The 24,256-nt window shown below is 52.9% G+C and overlaps 1 long non-coding RNA gene across 1 annotated transcript; it reads left to right on the top strand.

The window, feature by feature from the left end:
- On the top strand, window positions 1-13,060 carry LOC143272845 (uncharacterized). Its single transcript, XR_013050432.1, has 3 exons — window positions 1-215; window positions 807-856; window positions 8,824-13,060. It is a non-coding gene; the product is annotated as an uncharacterized LOC143272845 (long non-coding RNA).
- The last annotated feature ends 11,196 nt before the right edge of the window (window positions 13,061-24,256 follow it).

Here is a 24,256-nt window from a genome sequence, read left to right as displayed (position 1 = left end):
CGGAACCACGGACAGTCCGACGGCGTGGGAAATGCTCGCAGAGACGGACTTGGATGGGAAGAGGCAGGCAGAAAGCTGAGCTCTGTGTGTCGCTCCAGCCAAGGAGAGCAATGGAGTCTGCATTCCAGCTTGTGCCTGAACGCACAGGAGGGAGGCCACCACCCACCAGCTATTCGGGTGGGAAGCTGCAGCGTTCTGCTCGGGCTGGATTCCGGGTCTGTCTCTGGGTCACTGAGTGGGCTGGGGTGAGTGGGCGGCAGGGCAGAGGGCAGGGTCGTACCACCTGGACCAGCCAATCCCCATCCCTTGGGTAGAGACATCCCTAGGACTTGCCCCAGCTTCTGGGGGGGGATGCAGAGCCAGATGTGTTTCAGAGGGGAGGAGGCAGCTGGGGTGGGGGTGGGGGACATCCTGAACCGCTCCCGCCATATCCTCCAGTCCTCCAGCCCTCATCGTCTGTGTCTACTGCCCCCTGCATATTAGATGAGAAATGTGGCATCCAAATGTCTAGGCACAAGCCTGAGAGTCAGTTCCTGAGAAGAGAGGCAGGTACAGATTCCAAAGGTGGGTTGGGGGCTGCCAGGAGTGTGATGGTATCCCCACAACCACGGCAATTAGGAATGGGGAGGGGAGAGCCAAGACTGAACACCTGAAGACCAGCTGGCTGAAGGAACTACGGACCCCAGCCTGGGGACTACACTCAGGGACCACTGCCTTGGCCAGATGCAGGAGGGCCTGGCAGAGCTGGCTGACTGTCTTGAGCAACTCCAAGATAGCTCACCCTTTCTCCATCTCCTTTCTCCTAGCCAAGGTGGGCCGAGGATGGATCCTTCATCTCAAACAGCCAGTCCCAGAGGTAGGTTCAGCGTCCACTCTGGTCCCACATTATAGGCCTGAGTTGGGTTGGGGCTCTCATAGCCAGGGTATTTTCATGGCTAATGGTGATTAACCCTGGCTTCCATTCACTGGTGGTCCTTAGGCCCTGGACTGAGGAAAGTAGCCACTTACCTTTCCTGATACATTATTACAACCCTGTGAGGCTTGTTTTAAGAATAGAATGGGGGAAATGAAGCCAGGCACAGTGTCACATAGGAGGCAGAGGCAGGGGAATCTCTGTGAGTTTGAGGCCAGCAGGTCTATCTAGTCAGTTCCAGGACAGCCAGAGTTACATAGTGAGACCCTGTCTTAAAAGCCGGGCGGTGGTGGCGCACGCCTTTAATCCCAGCACTCGGGAGGCAGAGCCAGGCGGATCTCTGTGAGTTCGAGGCCAGCCTGGGCTACCAAGTGAGTCCCAGGAAAGGCGCAAAGCTACACAGAGAAACCCTGTCTCAAAAAACCAAAAAAAAAAAAAAAAAAAAAAAAAAAAAAAAAAAAATACAAAAGAGTAGTGAACAGAGTCACCATAGAGACAAAGACAGACACAAACCAGTCGCTACTTTGGCTCAGCCCAGAGCAGCTGTTCTCAACCTGTAGGTCATGACCCATTTGGGGGCGTCAAATGACCCTTTCACAGAGGTAGCCTAAGACCATTAGAATACACATATATTTACATTATGATTCCTAACAGTAGCAAAATTACAGTTATGAAGTAGCAACAAAAATAATATTATGGCTGGGGGTCATAGGAACATGAGGAACTGTATTAAAGGGTCCATTAGGAAGGCTGAGAAACACTGGCTCAGAGGTTCTGAGGATGCTCCAGGGTTTCTGTAACTTTGACATCCCCAAAGACATCCTGGGGAGACAGCCTGAGCCTCCCTCAGGCCCTATGAGGTAAACAAGGTGTAGAGCCTACAGGTGTCCTGTGGGGCCCCAGACCACCCTAGATCTGCCTTCCTGGCCTCTGTCTATTCTGAAGAGCTGGGAATGGACACTCCTCTTGAGATCCCCAGTATCCCGGAGGCCAGCCGAGCTTCCCTGGTTTGGGAGGGGATGGGCAGGGGAGATTGGGGTCATCTGGGGGAGCAGCCGTACCAGGCTTCAGTGCATTCCAGCTTCAGGGATGGTCTAAAGCAAAGGAAGATGACCAGGTTTCTGGGAAAACCTGCTGTAGGTAGTAGCCCAGTGGTTTCCAGCCACCAGCAGGGGTGACGTGTTATTCTCAACATTAATGACCTCTGTTCTCCAGGAGCAATTACTAGGCTACGTGGGGTAGTTATCTCCTCTCCTTGCTGGGTAAGCCTCCCTCAGGCTGCTGGGCCGCACAGGTGGTGCTGTGGAGAGGACGCCTACGTCTCTCTCCTGAGAGGAAGTCTCCATGCTCCTACTCAGAGTCATTCCAGACATCCTGCTGGATGCCCAGTCCCTACCTGCAGGGTCAGAGGAGCCTCTCCAACATCCTCTGCAGGGGAAGCCCTCGGTGACTTCAGTCAAGTCTGCTCCCTCCTGGCCCCGGTCTTCTCACTGGAGAATTGGAGTGGCACTTGCTTCTTTTCCCAGCTGTGCAAGGCCAGCAGGGCAGCCAGGGCACCAGGGCAGAGGAGACCGTCATTCCAGGTCACATACACACAGGGACAGAGGCATGCAGAGGACTGGAGAAGGAACAAGGAAGGAGAGCACGCTCTGGGGCAGGATCCAATGAACTGGTCTGGAGCACTAGGCTAGACTCAGTAAGAGAAGCCAGTGCCCGGGCCATGTGCGGTATGAACTTCGAGTGATATGTCCAGGGTGGAAAAAAAAAATCTGTTGAGATAGATAATCTTTGCTCAGGAGATAAGAGAATGTGGTCTCTTGGGTGGTGACAATATGCTGTATTCGATGAGTATCTGGCCTGGTGACCATGCTGGATGTTCAGTGTGGGGCAAAGGCAGTTTCTGTGCTACAGAAATTTCACTTACCATGGCCGGTGCTGAGGCTGAGGTCCACTCTAGCTCCTAGCTCATGTATCAGGAAGGAAGCCTCAGGGAGCAGGTGAGTCAACCTCTCAGGTAGATAGAGTATCCTATGTGAGTATCCACCTGCAGAGCACCTGTGCAGATGAGGAATCCTGACTCAGTTTCTCCTTCTGAAGCACAAGTCTGTGGTGTAGGGAAGGGTTGGGTCCTGTTCTGAATACCCAGGGTATCTTCAGTGGCAGGGACATCAGGACTAGGCCTGGGACATAGGCCCTGAATGGGTTATAGTTGGTCTAAGAGATAGGGGCATGTGTCTGGTGGATCCAGGCCAAATCTGGCCCTGGGTAACACAGTTTCTGCCTCTCCCTGTCCCTGTGGTTCCTTACTCCAGTGCCAGGCCCCCTTTCCTCTCACTGTCTCCTGGTGGGTCCAGAGAGCTGAAGCCAGGGCCAGCCAGGAGAGGAAGAGGGGAAGCCTAGCAGGCCTGAGTCAGAGCCCCAGCTGAGCTGAGACACTACTAACACAGAGGTGCCTCGCACCATCACCCATTCCCTATGGTCCCAGCATACATGGAAGGCCATCAGTGACATGATCTGTGGCTCTCTGGAGCCCAGGGCCAACCCTAGGGAGGTAGCCCCTGCAACATGCACACGCTGGCTTAGGAGAGTAGAAACTCTCTTTCTCTCTAGGTTACTGCCTCTGGTGAGTTCTCAGCCTGCGGGGGCAGAAGCCCTAGAGTGGCCCTTGAGAGCTCTGAGGAGTGCTGACCAGACCCTACTAAAGGAGGATCCCTGGGCCCCAGAGTACGGGAGGAAGGTGTGTGGCCGTGTTGGATTCCTAGCCATGGTCACTCCTGCCAGTCATGTCAGCCTAGGCCCCTGCCACCAATGCTACTCTGCTCATCTCTGTGGCCTGTGGCGGCAGGCATCCCTACACTAGCCATCAGCTTCCACCTCCATGGCCCAGAGGCATCCAAGACTGCTCGGACCTCCGATGACTACCATGCACGCCTGGTGGTATGTGGTGGTATTGTGTTCCCCCAAATATTGTGCACCCTAATAAGCTTATCTGGGGTCAGAGACAGAACAGTCACTAGATACAAAGGCTAGAAAATGGTGGCACACACACCTTTAATCCTAGCATTTCAGAGGTAGAAATCCCTCTGGATCTCTGTGAGTTCAAGGCCACATTGGAAACAGCCAGGCATGGTGACACATGCCTTTAATCCCAGAAAGCGAGCCTTTAATTCCAGGGAGTTGTGGTAGAAAGGAAAGATATATGAGGCGTGAAGACCAGAAACAAGCAGCATTTGGCTGGTTAAGCTTTTAGGTTTTGAGCAGCACAGTTCAGCTGAGAGCCATTCGGATATGAGGACACAGAGGCTTCCAGTCTGAGGAAACAAGACCAGCTGAAAAGTTAGCCAGGTGAGGTTAGCTGTGGCTTGTTCTGTCTCTCTGATCTTCCAGTGTTCACCCCAGTACTTGGCTCCGGGCTTGTTTTATTAATAAAGACTCTTCACGATTCCTCCTCCAGTGGTAGGTGCCGCTCTCTTCCAGCTCTTGCTGTCCCTTACCTTCTGTCCTCTTCAACACGACACTTGGCCTCGGAGACCCCTAAACTCACCCTGCTTGTCCCTCTTTCTCAGGCTCTGCCCTTGGGAGGCCCCTGCTATTTCATGCCTTGGTTTTCCTCACTCACAGACAGCAGAGTCTGCTGCCCCAGCCCTGAGGATCTCACCTAGGGCCTGCCCTTGGCCATATGTCCACCCAGCCTTCTCCCTGTAGCCGGGCTCAGAGTTCACACCTCAGCCATGACACGTGGACAGCCAATCAACCCATCTTACAGATGGGGAAACAGTCTGAAAGCAAGGGCCAACTGGTCAGACATCACACTAGGAACAGATGGCTGGCTAGGGACTAGAATATGGACTTTTATCTGCCATGCATGTAGAGTGGTCACATTTCCTTGAGACAGGCAAGAATGACCCGCTCTGTCCAGCTCCCAGGGGAGCCAGCCAGGCCAGCATCGCCCTACACGGAGAGGAGAGCTACTACAGGCATCCAGCCGAGCACTGGTCGGTCCATCATGGCTTCTGTTGGTCGTCTGTGAGAATTTGGACACCGGAATGGGGAAGGCCAGAGCCTGGCACTGTTTACCCCAGCCTCTATGCCCTCTACAGAACACCTGTTCCCAGGACAGAGTAAAGCCATGGAGAGGGTCAGGCACACGGAGCCTGAACTCCTTACTGCCCCCATGGCCTCCCCTTCTTCATCCCTAGCACCCCCCTGTGACCTGCTTGTCCCCTATCCTATGGTCACCCCATTCAGGTTCCCGACTCATGAATGCTGCCCACCCAGGCCCTTCTTGTTCCCCCATGCCCTCTGCTGCAAGCCTGGGGCCGATGTCTAGCAGTCTGGCTGCTCTCCCCGGGAATTGGCTCTGGGCCTCTCTGCTGGCCATTTCAGGGCCTCTGGCTCCTCTGATCCAGGAGCATAACAATGCACCCCCATAGCCAGTGTTACACATAAAGACAGAAACTGTAACTCCACACTCAGACTGCACCCTGAAGTGGGGATCAGTAGAGCCAACCTTAGGGTTCAACAGGTGGGTGAGAGGGCTCAGTGTGCAGCCGGTCTTACAAGATCCCAGTTAACAAAGAGCCAGCGTACTGGGGTGAAGCAAGGTTGTGCCCTTGGGGTCACTGGGCCTTGTCGCCTGCAGTCACTTAGGTTCTGGGGTCTTGGCACCTGGTGCCTCCCTACCATCCTGTGGGACCAAGTGAGGGAAAGAGCAGCCTCCAGAGCTTTAGCCCATCCACAGTGGGCTGCAGGACCTTCAGCTAGCCCACTGGAGGAAGATGATAAGGCAGACCCCAGAGCCCACAGGACCGCGGCCAGATACACAAGAGCACTATCTGCTCATCCCCGGTGAGAATGTTCTCCTTCCTCCATCCCCATCTCCTCCATCCCCTTACACCTTGGGCTGGAACTAGATGCCCTTTCAGGAGGGGGTCTTCTATCCATTTTACAGCTGCAATCACCACTAAGTCAACAGGGAGGCCAGACTGCTGCTAGGAGATGCTCAGGGTAGAACCTGAACCGCTGTGCCCAGTCACTCCTACTTGGTGTGTGAACTTCCCCCTCTTCTCTCCTGGCAGGCGTGAGTGATGACGAGACTCAGAAATGGGGAGGGCTACACACTGCTGGGCTGGCCAGGGCTAGGGTGGCCCCGGAGTGGGGTCCAGGCAGTTCCATTAGCTCTGGCAACATTCACGGGATGCTTGTGCTCCGTTCAGTGAGACGCTAGATATGCAGGCACTCAGGCCATACAATGAAGGCTGTGCAGGCTCCGTTTCAGCCTGCACCATAGTGGTGGAAGTGGGAGCTGGGAGCTCAGACCAGGGAACTCTGCCCAGTGGAAGGGGCGGGCCCACCAGCCACCAGCCTTGGCTTTTCATTCCTTTCTCTGCATCTGGTCCAGCACCGCAGCAGGGCCACGCAGTGTTTGTCACCACTCACCTGTTAACTTGTCCTTGCATCTGCCGAGCCCGAGTTTGAGAAGACAAGGCTCCCTTGGTCAGCACTGAACTATGCCTGCCCAGCACAGGGGTGCTGGTGATAAGGAATAAGAACTTCATCCTTCCCACCTCCGACTTGGTACCCAGAGCTCTGACCCAGACTGAAGGAAGGCAAAAGGGATGCGGCCATCTCCTTCCCTGCTCCTGCACGGGTTTGAAAGAGAAACAGGCCCACCTGCTCCAGAACAGGTGTTCAGAAAAATCTTCTTTCCCCAGAACAGCCAAGGGGACAGGGTCCTGCGGGCCTTCCCTGGGGCAGGTTCTGGGGGCCCTGCACTCTGTCCTGTGACCGACTCTGACTGCCACCCTCTTTTCCCAGTGATGGTGTCAAGCAAAGAGACACTTCCTTTCACTCCTGCATCTGCCTGTGGAATGTTTCAGAGAGGCCTGAACAGCCTATGCACAGTACTGCATAGGTACCGCTAATGTAACCATCAAATGTTGAGATGCCTTCCTAGGATGGGGTCAAAGAGTGTGCATGGGTAATGCTGGGAAATTCCCCAAATCACTGTTTACAGAGGTCACTACCATGGCAACAGTGTGTGAGCCTTGCCCCCTCCCCCCCCCCCACTGCTGTAACCTTGGAAGCAGATAGGCCTTCCCATCCCCTGCCAATCTGATATGTTAGCACGGCTTTAATTTGCATTTTTCTCAATGTTTTGTGAACCAGCTCCTCTCCCGTGACTCATCTGTTCATATCCTCTGTCTTTCCACACACCTGACACTGGTTGTTGGTTTGCTGTAGCTCTTTATATTTGAGAAAAAGTAGCCTTTTGGGATATAGTCACTAAATGCTTTCTCCATTTTGCTAAATAGCAGACTTTTTTGTTTATTTGTTTTTTGTTTTCTAAGACAGGGTTTCTCTGTGTAGCCCTGGCTGTCCTGGAACTCAGTCTGTAGACCAGGCTGGATCTCATAGAGATCCACCTGCCTCTGCCTCCGGGATGCTGGGATTAAAGGTGTGCACCACTACCCAGCCAGACTTTGACTTTTTAAAAATCTATTCCACAGTGTCTGTGTGTGTGTGTGGAGGTCAGGGGACAATTTGCAGGAGCTGGTTCTCACCTTCCACCATGAGAGTTCTAGGGATCAAACTAAGATTGTCAGACTAGGCTGCAAGCACCTTTACCTGTTCCCTCCTGTTCTGATTTGTTTACTTAGTAGTTGTTGCCATGTGGAACAGTTATTCTGTAGCTGTTGATATGTGAAAGAGTTATTCTGTATAGTTGAGTTGAGTTTCTATATTAGATTTTTGTACATTTTTGTCATGCCTAGGACAAGTTGACCAGAAAGTTCCTTCCTTTTTCCTGTCATACGTGTGTGTGTGTGTGTGTGTGTGTGTGTGTGCGCGCGCGTGTGCGTGTATTTGTGCGTGTGCACATGCGCACACGCGCTCCTGTGTGAATGCCATGCTGTCCTCATCAGTGAGTGTGATGGTTTTACTCTTCCTTCATCCTGCTCTCTGTTCGACCCAGCGATCATCCACCCATGGCTTGCTGGGTTCTCGTGACCAGCGATCAGGGACAGATTGACACTGTGCCTCTCTGGTTATAGATCTTTGGGGTCTGTACTTTTCTGTATGAATTCCAGGAAGGTTCTACCTCACTCAGGCTTTCCAGCCTGTCTGTCTCAGGCTGAGTGAGCCATGTGGGCTCTCGGAACTCTTTTGAGGCCCTTTCCGACTGGACAGAAGTACATACCATGCTGAGGACTCAGAACTTGCACCCAGCTGCAGCCTGCTCGTCAGTGGGCAGAAAAGGATGAGCTTTCTAAGAGACACAGTCCTGGAACCCAGCCATCCAGGGATGCTTTTGAGGAGCCAGGTTCTCATAATGAACCAAAGGATCCCAATCCTCCCCGATGAAGTCACTCTTATGCTTGTGGGGGCTAGGAATGTAACTCAGTTAGCAGAGTGCTTGCCTAGGTAGGCACAACGCCCTGGGCTAGATCTCTATCGCTGCATAAACAGCATGGTGGTGCATTTGAGAGATAGAAGATTGGAAGTTCTAGGTCATCTCTATAGTCATTTGACTATATAGAGAGTTTTAGGTTTAACTTAGATTACATGAGACCCTGTCTCCAGAAAAATGAAAAATACTGTGAGAAAGTTGTGGAGGCTAGAGTGAAGAATAACAGAAGAGTTTAATCATAGACAGAAAGGAGCTATACAGAGTGGGGACCCAAGGGGCAAAGGACAGACAGACTGGCCTGATTAAGTACCAGGTGCAGAGCTGAGGGAGGGATCCTTATAGTGGGACCTCTGGACTCAAGTGAGGATCAGGCTAGTGCTCAGGGGCTCGGGGAGGGAGGGCAGGGACCATGAGATCCTCTTCCAACTTCAGCAGCAGCCCAGGGCCAGTCTGGCCTGCAGCATGGCCAGTGAGGTCCCTCTCCGTTTCTGGACACTGACAGGGCTGCAATGGATCTTGACATCTGTGCCTTGCCCAGTCATGGAGCCATATCCACGGAACGCACCCAGCCTCCAGCCGATTGAGAGCCTCTCAGGCCAGACAGCTCGAGTCTGCCAAGCACTCCTTCTCTCTGGCCTCCATCCATCTAGAGGGTGAGCACCTGGTGGGTCCCCCATTCAATCTGGGGTCTGAGAAATACCAGTTCCCTCCCCGAGCCATTAGGCAAGAGGGCTGTGGCTTGGGACTCTTCTTCTGCCCCTTACTCATTCTTCATTTGTTTTTTTCCCCTTTTCAGTTTTCTTTTCTTTAATATTTATCTATTGCATGTGTTTGGATCAGAAGGCAACTTTCAGGAGTCAGTTCTCTCCCTCTGCCATGTGAGTTCTAAACCTCAAACTCAGGTCATCAGGCTTGGGGACAAGGATCCTTACCTGAAACGTCATCTCAAAGTCCCTCTATTTTTTTTTTCTTTCCTTTTGAGACAGGATCTCATATAGCCCGAGCTAGACTTGAACTGCGACATAGCCAGGGATGATCTTGAACTGACCCTGCTGTCTCACAGGTGTGCATCAACACACCTTGTTGATGCAGTACTGGGCTTAGAACCTGGGGCTTTGTGCATGTTAGGTAAGTGCTGTATCCCAGCCCTCAGCTGGTCATTTATTCACTCACTCATTCATCATTCATTCATTCAGCAGATGGCTCCTGTTTCATTTGGCACAGGAGGCAGGAAAGAGGAAGGTTAGAGGGAGGTGCTTGCCCAGAGCCCTACAGGCTGGCCGAGGCAGAGGTAGAGGGGCCACTGTACTCTGCCCAAGGTGGCGTCTTGAAGGGGTCCTGGCCTAGCTGTACAGGTTTAACCCTTATGGTGCCTAGAGTCATCAGCTTTGTTTGAGGATGACCCAGGCATGGACACAGGATGAGCAGCAAGCAACCAATCCACAGAGGACCATGGTTAGGAAGGGGTTTGACTACCATCCTTGCCCAGCCAGGGAAACCTGCCTATGTTCAGAGTCTGCCCATGTCTGTGCCCACCTGTGCCTGCTGTGTGTGCCTTGTTTCCTGAGTTCAGGTGGCACTCACCTATCCCTCCCCCAACCCTCCACAGGCTTTCTCTGCCTCCCTGGGCTTGGGGGATGCCTGTCCAGGCTGGCCAGCCGGCTTCTGCCCGGATCTATGGTGTCCCATCTCACTACAGCCTGCGATAAGGGCCCAGCTCAAAGCTGCTTTGTTCAACCAACAAAAGGACATTTCTGCAGCGTCCTGGGAGCCAGCCACAGGCTGGACATGCCAGGGAGGCCCCAGCCTGGTGGTGGCACCAGTTTGGGAAACTCTAGCCCAGCCCTGGCTGGGACCTGGGGGTTGGGGACCATGCCTGCCACAGGCTTCCCAGGCTCTTGGACCCACAGGAGGTGTCTTCTTTCTATGCCCATGCAGGGCTTAGTCCACAGCCACTGCTACCCACAGCTCTGTTCTTGGCTTTGGGGACCAGAGCCTCCTAGGTCCACAGCAAGGAGGCAGGTCACCCATGAGGGACAGGAACATGACTTGCCGGGACCCAGAAAGAGGCCTGCAGCCACCAGGTGGGCAGGAGCACCAACCATCCCATCTAAAGGAGTACTCTTGCCCCGGAAAAACAAAGAAAAAAACTACCAAACCCTAAGTAAGGACCAGAGGCAGTGAGGGGAGGTTTTCATTAGTCCTTGGTGCTGGGCTAGGGTCTGGCTGGTGTTGGGCTAGGGCCTAGATTTGTAGGGGCAAACTCTCAGGACTGGGACTTTATGTGGCAAAAGGACTTCAGATATGAGTAGTTAAGGATTTTGTCACAAGGTGGGCCAGGCCTTAGAGACAGACACTGAGGGAAGGCAGAGTAGAGGGTGACTCCTCGATCCTGGAGCACCTTACCTGACCTCACCTGGCCCCAGACCTCTCTGGTGGAGAGAAGGAGGGCATTAATCTCTGCTGTTTCAAGACCTCTCCAGTCTGTGGTGCTCTGCCACACAGCACATGCAGAGTAGGCATTGGATTGTCCGAGAAGATATGACAAAACAGGGTTATGGACATAGGTAAGATGTCCTGGTGCCCTGTACCCTATGTCATGGCCAGGAGCTTCCTGGAGGGGTCCCCTCAGTCAGTAGACATCATCCCGGCCTAGTCAGGGCCCATAGCTGGAGCCTCTTGCACCAGGGCAGTGAAAGACCTCATATGGACAGCACGTGGTAGGACCTCAGCTCTGGTGCCCTGACAGCCGCTACCTGGTCAGCTGCCCTGTCAGCTGCTGTGGGCAACAAGGAGCCAGTCTTCAGGGACAGCTATTCCCACCCACCTGCTGCTCCACTCCCTCCTGCTGCCTGGGATCTGCAGGCCCCACCCCTACCCTGCTTCCTCCCTCTCTCAGGCTGTCAGCTCACAATAAGCAACTCCCAGGGGCTGTCCCTGCCTGCAGTCACCCTTGTTCTGGGTTGTCTGGAGCCAGCCTTCCTTCCACCTCAGGACTGCTTCCCACAGCCAGCCAGCTGCTCACAGCTGAGCCCGTGTGCCTCAGATCCCTGGGACCCTGTAGGCCAAGACACCCATGCTCACAAACTTACACATAGGATAGGAAACTGAGGCAGGCTCAGAGAGGATTAATCAAACTGTTAAGGTCACATCACTCTGGAGGTTAGGGCCAGACCTGGCCAGATGCTGGTTGAATTCCCATCCCTGTCCCTGCCTCTGCTCCTTCCCCAACTTGCACCTGTCAACATTGCCCTGTCCTCTAGGGACCAGTAGCCTCCCCATCTGGTAGGGGCCACTCTCTTTCCCCACAAGCTAACACCTTCCTCAGAATCCATTGTATGACTCTGAGCAAACACTCGAGTTTGCTGGCTTTGGTCTTTCTCTGGGACCATAGTGTGGACCTGTGAGATCCTGTCCTATGCACTGAGTGGATATGGAAGTAGGAAACGAGGTCCTTGGGAGTATCCTGGGTCTCCATAGGCCCCAAGTCCCTTTCCCCATTTCTTCCTGCTCTTCCTAGTCAAAAGCACATCTGTCTGTCTCTTCACCCATCTATTCATTCATCTATGTAGTGTGTAGCTGTAACCCTCACCAAGTTGGGCCTTGTGTGAGGCACAAGAGTATCCTTGGGAACTCACCATGCTGATAGCCCCAGAAGCATAGACTCTTGTTTTAACAGCTTCCCCCTAGATGGAAACATTCCATCCTTCAGGAAAGCTCCTTAAGCAAGAAGGTAAACAACTCAAAATATCTCCAGGAACTCCCTGAAACTGACCAGATTCACTAGTTCCCTCTCCCTGCCAGAGTAAACTATAAAAGCTGAGAGTCTCTCATAGACCAAAGAAGCTGAGCTGCAAAGAAAACTCTTCAGAGGATGAAAGCTGCAAAGATTCTAGGACCAGACCAGATCCTTCTGCCTTCTAGAGGAAGCAGAAACTGTTAACCCCACAGACACAAGGAGAAAGACCACTGCCCCAAATCATGGCCAATTAATTCAAACAAGCTTTAGTCATGTAGGTAGGCACTTGCTGGTTTCTTTTGATGCAGATGTTCACTCAGGCAATCTGATGAACTAAAGACGTGCCCCGGGCCTTGGAATGTCCCTAAGGTGTATGTTCCCTAGGGAACAGCTCTTCAGTCCTTGAGGACTAGAGAGACTGGCTCTGAACTGGAGTTGGGGTTTTATCTCACTGGGCCCTCCAAATGTTAATCCCACAGATATGAGAAGACATACTACCATCTTAGGGTTTCTGTTGCTATGAAGAGACACCATGACCATGGCAACTCTTATAAAGGAAAGTGTTTGACTTGCCTGTCTGTGCTTACATACAAGGTCTTCTCACTGACACAGTGGTAGGGCAAGGTACGCGGGCGATGGGCACACTGATGAGCAGAAAAGGCAGGAAATGCTTGCTTGTCTTCTGAAGGAACTTGGACCTGAATCCCAGAGCCAATTCCAGAGACGTTTATCCAGGTGTGTGTGTGTGTGTGTGTGTGTGTGTGTGTGTGTGTGTGTGTGAATTTCAAGTGGCAGGAGCCAGCCTGAAGAAGCAGCTCATTCTTTCATTCACTCACTCATTGAGTTATGTGGAGGGACCTGTCCAGTCTCTGCTCCTTGGGGTCAGTGGCTGGAGGCAGTCCTGGCAGCACTGTGCCAAGGCTGAGTTCCTGCAGCTTGACAGGTGCCTGTCTCCTGAGCACACACCTCTCCTCTGTCCAGGTCTACATTGCTGTTACTCCTGAAGTAACTGCTGTTACTTCGTGTGTGTGGGTGCCTATATGTGAGTTTTGCTGAAGTGCTTGTTGTCATGTGTGAAGACACATATGTATTTGCGAGTGTGTGTGTGTGTGCATGCCCATGCATGTGTAAGGTCCTGTTTGCATACTTTTAATGGTATGTGACCTGTGGGTGTGCATGTGTAAGCACATACATATAATTGCTAACATGTCTGCACTTGTGTGTGTGTATGTGTGGGGTTCGGGGAGAGGAGGGAGATCACCTGGGTTTGTCCTAGAGACATGGGCCTCTAGCAAGGGGTGGCCTGAAGAGGTTGCATTCCAGGGTTCTTGACCTGTGAGTTCTCCACAGTGATGCTGAGGCCAGCTGAGCTTGTGGGCTCATCCTCCTCCATGTGATCCTGCTGTGCTGACCCCACACAGCCTCCCACATGCTCCCACTGGTACATAAGGACAGAGGCCAGGCAGGCTTGGGGAGGCAGGGTGTAGCCTGAGGTCTCTGTGCTGGTCAGACTCAAAAGGAGGCCTGGGTTCCTACTTTTAGGCAGATTAACTTGCTGACCCCCACCCCCATCCTTTGTCTCTCTCTCTGTACCACAAGGAAGGCTTGCATCGCCCTAATTCTGATGGCCTCAGCTGTGTCCTCAGGATAGATCTGCACCCCTCTAGGTCCTACTTACTCCAGGCTCCCCAGATAAAACCACTTCCTCACACACATCCCGCGCCGCCCCCCAGCCATGGGCGACAGTCCCAACATCTGGTTGGTGTTTGTAGCAAGTTGGGGGCAGAGGAGCATCTGCTGAGGAAAGCAGCCTTGTGGGAGCCTCAGTCCTGCTGCTGGGCTGTGAGAACTGGTGTGGAGGGCGGGGCTGGCCTGCCGGTCACACTGACAGATCACATTTCCTTGTGCACCCCAGGCGTGTGTGTGTGTGTGTGTGTGTGTGTGTGTGTGTGTGTGTGTGTGTGTGATGTGTATGACTCAAAAAGCTGGGTGAGCAGGCCAAAGCTACACTGAGAAGTTAAATCGGTGTTGGTGCTAGTGTGTGTGTGTGTGTGTGTGTGTGTGTGTGTGTGTGTGTGTTGTGTGTACCTCTTCCGGGAGCCAGGATTAGGTTTTAGTTCTGTTGTCAGTATCTTGCTTTGTATCCTAGGCTAGCTTTGAACTCAAAGCAGCCCCCTTGCTTCAACTTCCCAAGTGCTGGAAATACAGGTATAAGGCATGAATTTATAAAAATGGGGGCGGGGGGGGGGAGTTGTGATGTTGAGGGATCAAACCCAGGGTGTCGTGTATGCAGGGGAAGTACTCTAACAACTGAGCTCAAGAGAAGGCTCGCAGAAGACCACGCGGTCCTCGTGCATGCTCTAGAGAGGACAGGGCTTTGGCTCCCAGCAGAGAGACTCACTGCAGGTGGGCACAAAGGAGGTCCTTAGTACATTGAGTCTGCATCTGGGGTCTCAGTGGACTTACTCCCCACCCACTCTTCAACTGGTCCCAGCTGGAAGGAGACTCCAGGCTTTGGACTTGGGGTACACATCTGTAGGGGCAGCTCAGGCCAGATCCATAACCCACTGAGCCTCGGCTCAGCCCTTCCGGTGAGGTAATGGGAAAAGCTTGCCGTGGCTGCCTGGCCCCCTTGCCAGAACTGAACATCCCAGAACCCCAGAGTGCCTGAGAGTTTACTCTGCAGCGCAGGGTGGGTGGGATGGGGGTGGGGTGCCCCAGCTTTTCGGCACGGGGAGGAGCTGGTGTTCCCACCTCCCCCATCCTCCCCAGGCCTGGCTCCTGGTCAGGTGCACCAACTTCCCCAACCCCCAGCTTTGCATCCTTGCTCCGTGGGGCCTGGGGAAGCATTTCCTGGTTCCCAGACTCTACACGCCAGGGACTTATTTATTGCTGAACTTTGTTTTTTGTTGTGTTTTTTTCACATAACCCTCCCCCCACCCCAAGTCTCAGGAAAACCAGGCGCCAGAAGCCTGGAGGAGCCTGGCCGGAAAGGGGACAATTAAATCCAGGGGAGAAAGAGTTAAAGCCAGCCCCCAGCCACTTTCCCACCCTCTACAATTCACCAGGAAATAAACAAGAAGGTTTGCTTCCATTCACCCTCGGAAAATTCAAGGATTTCCTCTGGTCGGGTGGGACTGTCCCTGAGACCCCTGGAGCCACAGTGGGGTGGGGGGTGGGTGCAGGACAGGAAGGGAACCCTGGGTGGGCAAGGGCTCCCCCGCCAGCCCCTTGTTGACGGGGAGGAGGCCTTTTGTCCTCTGTCTCCCGAACCTCCAGCTACATGGTCAGGAGTCACTCAGGACTCTGGAAGACACCTGAGCCTGTGGGAATTGAGTTCTTTTGGAATCACAGAGAGGTGACCCACAGCGACTCAGTATAGACTTCATCCATCCTCCATTTGTGTCAGGGACTCTGCTGTGTCCTGAGTAAGGCAGCTCCTGACTCCGGGAGCCCACAATTGCACCTGCTTCAAAATGACGGGGACAGGCCAGCCTGGTCTACAGAGCTAGTTCCAGGATAGCCAGCGATACACAGAGAACCCTTGTCTTGAAAAAAGGGGGGGCAGGGAGCTGAGAGACCTGAGATGGCATGAGTCATGCCCCTAAAGGAAGCAGCCCTGCCAGGAAGGCACTTGGTGCCTCCAAGAAACAGAAAAGGGTGAACATGGCTCCCGGGCAGGGTGGCAACTGGCAGGCAAAGTGAAGGTCACATGGTTCTTCCCAGGCCTTGGAAGGTACTCTGCATTTTGCTGTTGTTGGGACAAAAACTGTCTACAACTACACAAACTGTCATTGTGTAGGCGACATTTGCCTTGAATCACCATCTTCCTGCCTCAGCCTCCTGAGTGTTGGGATGGCAGGTACACCCCACAACACCACTAACTACACTGCATCTTCATCTGGTCCTTGTGCGGGAGGCCCAAGTCTTAGGAAGTGGGTGCCATGACCTGTGATTTTATATCAGAAGCTGGCTGGTGGTTAGACACGGGATTGAGGAAGAAAAGAGACCCGCTGCAACTACGCCAGGAAGGGTAGGCTGGGGGAGAGAGTCTCTGTCGGAATGTTCAGAGGCCTGCCTGCAGGGTAAAGGTCCAAGCACACTTCCAGGTTTGAAAACCCACCAACCCCTGAGCTCAAAAAACCACCAGTCCCTGAACTTGAGATCCCACCAATCCCTGGGCGGGCTCACCCCAAGCTCAGGACTTGGAATCCCACCAATCCTGACCCTGGAAATCTCCATCCTAGAAAATTCTGCCCCCAAGAAACCGTATATAAAACTGTCTCCTGCTCAGTTCCCTGCTGCTTCTGCCCCAGCAGAGGCAGCCACTCTTGTGTGAGGTCTGTTGTGTGGTGTGACTTGGTAGTGTTCCTTGGTTCCCGAATACCAGGATACCTTTCTGTAAGGATTCGGTCCTTAATTGCGTCATCAGCCTGTGACAGCGTCCCAGCCTAAAAAGCGGGTGGGCCCTCTGTGCACCCCTCTCTTTCCTTTCTGCTCCTTCCTTCCGTCTGTCTTCTTTCTCTCTCCCTCTCTCTCTCCCCCACCTCTCCCAATAAAGCTCTAAAAAGGTGACCATGGCTGTGATTCTTCCGATCAGCACTCTCCTCCGCCGGCGGCCAGCCACGAGCGCGTCGCTGCGCCGGTTAACCAACACTTTCCCCTCAGAGTGGCAACACTCACGCTGCCTTCTCCCAGCAAGAACGTGACAGTGGGGCCTGACCACAGACTTCAGTCACACACCGTGGCTTTTGAAACCGCCTGGGGTTGCAGACTAAAGAGGGCAGTTTCTGAGCCTCCAGGGATTCCAACTGCTGTCTTTGAAGGGAGGGCAGGCGAGGGGCTAAGCAATGGGCTCCTCAGATGCTCATCTGCTGTACCCGTGGTCCAGGCAGAGGACCTGGTCTCAGGCCAGTGAGAAAGCTTAGCGGGTAAAGAGCCTGCATGGTGGAAGAAGAGAACCAACTTCGGTAGCTTAGTCTCTGACCTCCACAGATGCACACATAACACACACACACACACACACACACACACACACACACACACACACACACAAGTGTTTAGAGTACCTGATCTCCCTAGCTCCTTCTCCTGCCCCGAAGTGGGGTGGTGACAGTACCACCCTACTGTGCTGGGTGTTGTTGTTGTTTCGTTTGTTTTTGTTTTTGTTTTTGTTTTTGTTTTTGTTTTGTTTTGTTTTTTGTTTTTTCCCATTTCGTCCAATGTAAGATTTTATTTTACTGTATTTTGGCAATAAGTACTAGATACAATTTAAATATTTTTAGGGATTTTTTGGCAATGTCACAGATGTGAAGATAGTAAAATACTCATAAAATTTAAATCATAACAGTGGTTGCAACATTTTCAACATTTTTTTAAGTTTCTAACTTCATTTTCATTTTCCTTATTTGAAATTTAGAGACTCTGATCAACTGACCGCAAAAAAAAAAAAAAAAAAAAAAATACACCCAATTCTAGGCAAGAGGCCTCTCCTTTTCTGAATGGAAATGGAGGAAGAGAGGATCTGGGAGAGAGGGTAGGTGGCAGGGAGGAACTGGGAGGAAAGGAGGGAGGGGAAACTATGTTTGGGATGTAATATAAGAGAGAAAAATAAATAAAAAAAGAAAAAAAAAAACGACACCCAGTTCTTTACTTGCTCCTCTACAGTAATTCTATAATGTCATTTCACAGATGCTTATGTTAAGAAGTAAAACTTATTTTCCCACCCCACGTTTTAACTGGTCTGTGATTTACCATGGCCTGAAGATGGGGAGAAAACAAGGGAATGACATGACACTCAGCTTAGATTCCTTATTCATTTGCTCATACTCGTGGACTCCTGCCTCAGATAGTCTACTAACGTGGCCAAGTTTACCAAAGGATAGACCAGAAGGACCAGAGCCATTAAATCATTGGTTTTGGTTTTTTGAGACAGGGTTTCTTGGTGTAACAGCCATGGCTGTCCTAGATCTCACTCTATAGACCAGGCAGGCCTCACACTCACAGAGATCTGCCTGTCTCTGCCTCCCAAGTGCTGGGATTTAAGGAGTGCGCCACCACCCAGCTCCACTGTGGCTGTTTTAACATTGAGACACAGAGCTCCTTAAGTGTGAGCAAGGTCCAGAGAATGAGCTGTCCATCCTGGGAGAGGCTGGGACCTATCTTCAGGAAGGCTTCCTGGGTTTCCTTCCAGAGGGCCGAGATCTTCCGGTCATGCTCCCTTCTCTCATCCTTGCGGGGGGCCTTGTTTCTTCTGCCGTGAGAAAACTGCCTGGCCAAAAGCAATTTGGGAATGAAAGGGTTTATTTCATCTCACAGCTTGTAGTCCATCATCCAGGGAAGTCAGGGCAGGAGCACAAGGCAGGAGCTGCTGCAGAGGCCATGGAGGAGTGCTGTACCGCTTCCTGACTTGTTCTCTATGGCTGAGCCAGGGACTGCTTCTCACACACCCTAGGACCACCTGCCCTGGGTGGCACTACCCACGGTGAGCAGGGCCCTCCCACTTAATCATTAATAAAGATAATATGCCCCCCCCCACTTGCCTACAGGCCGATCTTAAGAAGGCATTTTCTCTATTAAGATGCTCTCTTCCCAGATATGTCTAGGTTTACTTCAAGTTGACAAAAGCCAACCAGCAGGAGCTTCTGTTCCCAAAAGCTGGCACTTGACCAGCAGCCAAGGTTAGAAGTACTAAGCGGGCCCAGCCATCACAATTGGGAAGTGCCCAGGGGACCAGGGGACAAATGCCACACCCATGCAACGCCCTTGGGAGTGATGGGGAACTACTGACCACGAGGATGGTCACAGTTGGCCAGGGCTGGTTCTTGTCAACTGTCCCCTGCCTATGGGTGAAGACAGACATTCCTTAGGGACCGGATTACACAGCTGGCAAACCTGGGCCTGCTGTTAGATTCCCTGGGACTTCTTTGATTGTGACGGTACTTTAGAGGAGGCCCCAGGGCAATCTGGATTCAGCTCTGAGCCTTGAAGTGGAAGTTCACCGCAAGCCTGTGCTGCTCACTCCACCAGGCAGGTCTTGGCACACCTGCTAGGTAACATCCACTGAGGAAGCAGGGCTCATAAGGGAAGCTGCTTACTTGCCTACCCATCAGGGGATGAACCTACAGAGAATAGGGTGTCTTTACACTGAAGCTCTGGGGTGCTGGTCCGACATCGAGGAGAGGAATCTCCCAAACCCATATTGACAGCATCTCACACTGTAGCCTTAGTTGGGACTTAGTTGAAGTAGTGAGTGAGGGATCTTGAGTTGAGATTACCCCAGGTTCAGGGTCGCTCTCAATCCAATGGCAGGTGTCTTTTCAAGAAGAGGGTCACGGAGGAGAGAGGAGCAGCAGTTGGAGCGATGCTGTCATGGACCTGGAAGACTTCTAGGCGCCAGAGTCAGGAAGAGACAAGAAGGCTCCTGCTCAGAGCCTGGGGCCCTGCCACACTTCACTCCCAGATCTGGGAGAGAAGTTGATTCCATGCCTCAAAGTCTCCTCCTTTGTGGCACTTTGTTATGGCAGCTGGAGACAGTAACAGAATGTCTGGTCATTGGGCACAGGACAAGGGGACTGAACTGCATAAATGTCTTGCCAGGTCTCATGACCAGGCCTTAACATACCTGGGTATTCGTCCCAGGTTTTATGTCCTGCACTGTGCATTTGAGATGGGTAGTGTGGTGGGTTTTGTGTCCTGTACATTTAAACACTGTTTTTTGTTTGTTTGTTTTTTGAGACAACATTTCTCTGTGCAACAGCTCTGGCTATCCTGGAACTCACTCTGTAGACCAGTCTGGCCTTGAACTCACAGAGATCTGCCTGCCTCTGCCTCCCAAGTGCTGGGATTAAAGGTGTGCGCCACCACTGCCCGACTTAACACTATTTTAAAAAAGAAGGTCAGGACATTTAAGAGATGTCTTAAGGACTGGGAGAAGGCAGGATGATTTAGCCTGAGCACCGTCCTCTAGGGGTGCAACTATGTCTGAGGTCAGGATGTTTCAGGGTTGGGGGGATGCAGGAGTCCTGCTCGAACCTTACACAGATGCTTGCTAAACTGGGGTTCATCTTCTGGCATCATGCTGCTGTCCTTCCTGGGTATGGGAGGGTCCTGGTGGACAGTTAAGATGTGGAAGGTATACCCAGATCCATAGCTAGGGACTCAGTCCTCAGTGAGGCCTGGAAAAGGCAGTGTTCCACTAGAAGCTGCAAAGTCAGACAGATGGCATGTCTCCACTGGTGGGCACAGCTTGGGTCTTCCCTCCTGATCTGGTCTTCTCATCTTCATAACGAGCTTAGACCAGCACACACCTACAGGGATGGTTCCAAGAAGCCACATTTCTGCAAAGAGTGACATGAAAACATCATTATATGCCAGTGTGTCGGAACTGCCATATCTCCAACAGGATCCATTGTGACAGGCCAGGGAACATTGCAGAAGCCCGTTTAACGTTCAGAAGAAAGAAGAGAGTTTGTGTAGTGACTGAGTGCTGATCTTGTGTGGAGACCTCATTTGGTCTATCATGTGGCCTTGTTAGACCACATGGGGCAAGGCAGAGCTGAGCTCAGCTGCTTCAGCAGTGTCCCTGGGATGAGCAAGGCTGTGATTAATTACTCATGGAAAGAATGAATGGGTGAGTGAAGAAACAAATGAATGAAGGCATGATTCTAATTTTATAAAGCAAGATGCAAATTATAAAAGCATAGAAAAAACATGAGACGGGCAGGTCCCAGGCTGCCTTGTTTCTTTATGTGTACCAATGTGTGTGCTTGTGTGTGTGTGCATGAGTTTGCGTGGGGCCATTTGTATACACAATGATATGCGTATGCATGATTGTGTGAGTGTGTATATTTGCACACATGGTTTGTATGATTGTGTATGTGTGCCATTTGTGTGTGTGACTGTGAATGTGTAACTATGTGTGTGTATGCCTGTGTGCCTGACCATGACTGTGTGTGTAATTGTGCGTGCCTGTGCATGAGTGTGTGTAACTGTGAGTGTGCATGCATGTGTGCCTGTGCATGACTTTGCGTGTAATTATGTGTTTGCCTGTTGTGCATGAGTACATGTAACTATGTGTATACATACATGTGTACCCGTGCATGATTGATTGTGTACACACATATTTACTTGTACACGAGTGTGTGTACATGTCTGTGTGCCTGTGCACAAGTGTGTATGCATGCATATGTGCCTGTGTATGACTGTGTGTGTAATTGTGTGTGCCTGTGCATGAGTGCGTTTACTTCTTTGCTGCTTCAGTGACTAAGAAACTTTTGAAATCACAGAAAAGGTCCTGGATGATCAATGTTCTATAGTGGTGTGTGGGATCTGCAGGTTCACCCCACGTTCTGAGGGTGAGTGTGGATGAGGCCATTCCTAGCTTGAGCGTGGCTGTCCTCTGAGACGTCCCAGTCCCTGCATGGCACACACATACTTCCCCACCGGGTATGGAGAGTAGAAAGCCTCTGTGACCACCATGAACCTGCCCTCTGTAACAAGATGCTTCAGGGCTGGGGAAAGGAGAGGCTATGAGAAAGGATCCCTGGGACCTCATACTGCATTTGGAGGGAAAACACTGTGCCTTGTCACTCAGAGGCTGCACAAAGCCTCTTTGTTCCCCTCAGCACTGATGGAGAGATAGAATTTATCATCTCAGCCGAAGACAAGGCAAGGGTCCAAGCCCAGGCTGGCCCATTTTTATGAGACCAGAGAGACACTCCTCTCTGGACTCCTCACACCAGGCCATCCCTGTTGCCCCAGAGGAAATGTTGTCAAGCAGCCAGCGGCTCACCAGAGCCTGACAAGGCAGGTGCTGCACCGTGCCAGGGACTTGGCACAGCTACCAGCAGCCTAGGGACTGTAGGAAGGCAGTTGCAGGCCCCACGGGAGCTAGCTCTCGGTGTGTCTGGGAGAGAAGAGGAGTGAGTCAGAGGGCAAGGTTTGACCACTCACCCGGCTGGCCGGCTGGCATCAGGGGGTGCTTGCCAGCCACTCAGTGAAGCGCCGGTGGAGGACCCTGAGACCAGCATGCCTTTCATTGTCCCGGCCCCACTCTGTTTGCCCTCTAATCCTGGTTTCAGCCTCCAGGGTGGGCTGGAGAAGGTGCACCCCCAACAGGAAGGGGGTGCTGGGCTGGCTCCAGCACAGGGAAGGGGCTACGCTGCCAGTATCAGGGATAAGTCTGAACAGGCCTGGGCAACCTTCCTCCTGAAACCAGCTCCAGACTGGGGGGTTAAGGGAGTTACAGCCTGCATGGGAACAGGAACAGTGTCTACCCACTTAGCAAAAGTCAACCACACAGAGAGGAAACTGAGGCCACTCAAGTCTGTGGACAGGGGAGGGAGGTGCTCCTCTGCCTCCTCCTCCCTCTCTGGTGGGTGGCAGCCTCAGAGAGAATGGGCTGGGCCAGGCTGCCAGAGACTGGGCTCTATAAATGCCCTGGGTGGTGGGGGTGGGGAATGAAAGGCATGAGATATGGCAGAGGGTGAGTCCACACCGGGCCTGGCCTGAGGCTGCCCTGCCTTGTTCTTCACCCTGAGCATACATACACCTGGACATTCTTGGGTCACTGGCCAACTCTTCCTGTTCTACACCTCGCTGGTTTCCCCTCCAGGCCTGGAGACGGCTGCAGTGGAACCACACGGGTGCTGTAGCAGCCACTGCATGCTGCGGTCCAGCAAGGAGAAGCCAGAGGCCTCATAGTGTGGGTAGAGTGGAGAGCAGAGAGCAGGGCAGGGGTCCCACGTGACCCCTTCTCAGTCTCAGCCTCCCACCCACTGAGCCCCAACAGCTCTGTGTGCAGCTCAGGTGTAGGGCCGGCTAGGCCACGGCCCTCGGGGCACATAACAGAACCTGAGGCACTCCCCGGACTCACATCCTGCACACTGCACACGGGCGCAAGCTCCGTACTCGCAAGTGCCTGGAGTGTGGGGTGGGGGACTAGTGAGTGCGAAGGCCTGCAGGCAAGGGACAATGTGGCGAAGTGTCCAGAGCTGTCAGGGCCTTCGGGAATGGCTGGCTTGAGCAAGCTGGGAAGCGTCCTCTGGCCTGTCTGAAGTGGCTGGGCCCTTGTGGGCAGGCCTGAGGGACAGGATGTGTTCAGATGCCTCTGGGCCCCCATGTCACTTGGCAGCTGTCACATGGCAGGCTGCCACCCCTCTATCCCAGCCACAGGCCTTCAGCTCTCCCAACAAGACCCCTGGGCACCACTCCTTGTCTGTAGGACATATGTCCCTGGAATGGTCTGTCATGTCGGTAGGTTTCTCAGGACTTCAGAGTCCAGCTGGGTATTGGAAATCTCAGAGTACAGACCCGAGAGCAAAGCAGGGCCCTGAATCTCTGCTAGCCCTGGTCTAGCCCCATGCTATAAACTAGGAGGGTCCATAGGCCATGCACTGCCTCTGTCCTCGGGCTCTCCATTCACCCCTGCTCACACCCAACTACGCGATTGGCGCCATCCCACTGCCCACTTTCCCAATGTAGTTCACAACAGAGACCCCGTACATAGCTAGCCACAGAGAAGTGGTCCGTCTCAGCTGGGCCTTGGGCTGTCCTCAGGGTCAAGGGGACAGGAATCTATGGTACTATTGGCTCTTGCTTGGGAGCCCGAGATATCCCAACACACACACTGTGCCCTCCATTCTTCAGGGCTAGACTCTTTGTATCTCTTCCAGTGCTGGATGGGGTACACTGAGTTTAAGGGCACCGCACCCCATCTCTGTTCCTGTAGCCGAATCCAGTGGGAGGCCTAAAGGGAAGGGCAGGCTGGCTTGGGCCTGAGTCCTGACCCCTGCGACCCTCCTCCTAAGCCTTTTTTTGCACCTGATCCTGTGACCCATGGTCTCGGGCAGAGACCCAGCTGACACTGAGTGGTGGTGGCCCAGTGGAGTGCCGTGGGCCCAGGGCTTTGGGTGTCCAAGAAGGGCCTCTGAGGCTCAAGGCCAAGTCCCTTATCCCATGGCCAGCTTGGCTGGGGTGCTCAGAGGGGCCTATGTTAATGGCCATTGTCTGTCCCTGTGGCTTTGGCATGCAGAAGGAGGACTGCCTCCGAGGGGCTCATTCAGCTGCCTTAACCCAAGGCAGAGGGGCCTTGGCTGCCACACAAAGACGTCTTTGTTCCCGGCTGCTGGGCCCCGGCGGCCCTGCTGTCCACGTCTAGAGCCATTTTTCAGGGCTAGTGACATGGAGGAGCTCC

Source organism: Peromyscus maniculatus, chromosome 4 (genome assembly GCF_049852395.1).
Source record: "Peromyscus maniculatus bairdii isolate BWxNUB_F1_BW_parent chromosome 4, HU_Pman_BW_mat_3.1, whole genome shotgun sequence".
Classification (NCBI taxonomy): Eukaryota; Metazoa; Chordata; class Mammalia; order Rodentia; family Cricetidae; genus Peromyscus; species Peromyscus maniculatus.
The sequence above is the reverse complement of the archived record's forward strand: the minus strand, read 5'-3'. Positions and strand labels throughout refer to the sequence as shown.